Here is a 2,507-nt window from a genome sequence, read left to right as displayed (position 1 = left end):
CCGCCGCCGCCGCCGCTTCTCCTGCTGCCTCGGGTCACGTGCTCCGCGGGAGGGATGCGGGGGGCGCGGAGAGATAGAGACCCATTGACAACGTGGCCATGGCGACGAGGCGGCGCCTTATAAGGCGCGGCGCTCCATATAAGGAAGCGAATGTAGCGCTCCGGCGAAAGGGGCGCCGCTGCCATTGGCTGGGGCGTGGAAGGAGGGGCGTGGCTCCAGCCGAGAATGGTTTTTTAAAAGGAGAGCGTGTTCCTAGCGTTCCGTGCCCCTTTGCCTCAGTTTCCTCCCCGTCTTTCTTTATTTTTATTCATTCATTCTATTGTTGTTGTTGTTGTTATTGTTATTGTTATTATTTACCCAAAGCATTACAAAGTATCACGGGGGTTCTTTCTTATTTATTCATTCATTCATATTCATATTCATATTATTATTATTATTATTATTATTATTATTATTATTATTATTATTATTATTATTATTTGTTGTTGTTGTTGTTGTTTAGTCATTTAGTTGTGTCCGCCTCTTCATGACCCCCTGGACCAGAGCACACCAGGCCCTCCTGTCTTCCACTGCCTCCCGCAGTTTGGTCAAACTCATGTTGGTCGCTTCGAGAACATCATCCAACCATCTCGTCCTCTGTCGTCCCCTTTTCCTTGGGCCCTCCATCTTTCCCAACATCAGGGTCTTTTCCAGGGAGTCTTCTCTTCTCATGAGGTGGCCAAAGTCTTGGAGCCTCAGCTTCCGGATCTGTCCTTCCAGTGAGCACTCAGGGATGATTTCCTTCAGAATGGAGAGGTTTGATCTTCCTGCAGTCCATGGGACTCTCAAGAGTCTCTTCCAGCACCAGAATTCAAAAGCATCAATTCTTCGGTGATCAGCCTTCTTTATGGTCCAGCTCTCACTTCCATACATCACTACTGGGAAAACCATAGCTTTAACTATACGGACCTTTGTTGGCAAGGTGATGTCTCTGCTTTTTAAGATGCTGTCTAGGTTTGTCATGGCTTTTCTCCCAAGAAGCAGGCGTCTTTTAATTTCGTGGCTTATTATTATTATTAATTACCCAAAGCATCGTGGGGGTTGTACTAGATGACACCCCCCCCGGATCCCTTCAAACTCCACAGTATACTATGAGCTTATAACAAAAGTAAGTTGTGTTATAAAAAAACAAGTTACATTTACATCTCACCTTTTCGTGCTCCAGGTGGCAGACACGGCTGGGTGGAGGAACCTGAACCCAGGGCTCCCAGATCCTGGTATAACAACTCCAACCACTATACAACACTGTCTCATTCCTTCGTTCCCCCCCCCCTCACTTTCCTGCTCTTTCTTTCTTCCTCCCTGCCTGATTTCCACTGTTTCTTCCCCCTTTCCTCTCTCGGCACTCAAGGTGCATATTTATGGACCCGCCTAAGTGTAAGTTGCTTTTAAACTCGTTTTCATATTGTGGTTTAATTGCTGCAATCCACCTGAGGATCTGTAGGGTGAACGGCAGGCAGAGCAGGCCCAATATATCTCGGCACCTGAGGCAAATGCCAAAAAACAAGGCCTCCCCCAGCAGGGAAGAAGCGGGGAGTGAAGATCTACATCGGGAACAAGTGGGGGGGGGGATATAAAGATCTACATAGGATACATTGCTTGGAGGCCAAATCTGCTGCCCCTGTGGGTCTTGCCACCTGAGGCAAGCCATGGACAGGCCGGCCCTGAGAGTGGGCAATACGTTATGATAAATTATTATTAATTATAAGATTTTCTCTTTCTGTCTCTGTGTTTTTTTACCCTGCCTGTTCAGCCAGTGTGGTGTAGTGGTTAAGAGCGATAGACACGTAATCTGGGGAACCAGGTTCGCGTCTCCGCTCCTCCACATGCAGCTGCTGGGTGACCTTGGGCCAGTCACACTTCTGTGAAGTCTCTCAGCCCCACTCACCTCACAGAGTGTTTGTTGTGGGGGAGGAAGGGAAAGGAGAATGTTAGCCGCTTTGAGACTCCTTAAAGGGAGTGAAAGGCGGGATATCAAATCCAAACTCTTCTTCTCCAAACTCTTCTTTCTTCTCATTTCATTTCTCTTGTCTTCATTTCATTGTTCTTCTCTGCTCTGCCTCAGTTTCCCCTCCGTCCCCCTGCCTCCGTTTCTTTCCATCCTTATTCTTTTTCGGTCCCTCCTCCTGCCTCAGCACCCCCCCACACACACACCGCTTTTCTTTTGCTCTACCTCCCCCCTCCCCATTCAGCTGTCATCCGCCTTCAGATCAGCGATTCACTCAGACACAGACAAAGCAAGATCCCCCATTTGATCTACCTTCTTGTTGTCACCAGTAGATTTGCAGTTTTTTTGTTTGTTTGGCTTTTTAAAAAAGTAAGCTGGTGGTTGTTTCTTTCTTCCCTTTTTCAATCTGTAAACATTCCAGGTGGCTGTAGAATGATCCGATTTACAATATAATGCAATAAAGCAACGTGATAATATTCACTGATCCGATTGAATAAGGAATCCTGTGCGGTGATCCAAT

Source organism: Podarcis vaucheri (genome assembly GCF_965113315.1).
Source record: "Podarcis vaucheri genome assembly, chromosome: 16".
In the NCBI taxonomy this organism is placed as follows: Eukaryota; Metazoa; Chordata; class Lepidosauria; order Squamata; family Lacertidae; genus Podarcis; species Podarcis vaucheri.
The sequence above is the reverse complement of the archived record's forward strand: the minus strand, read 5'-3'. Positions refer to the sequence as shown.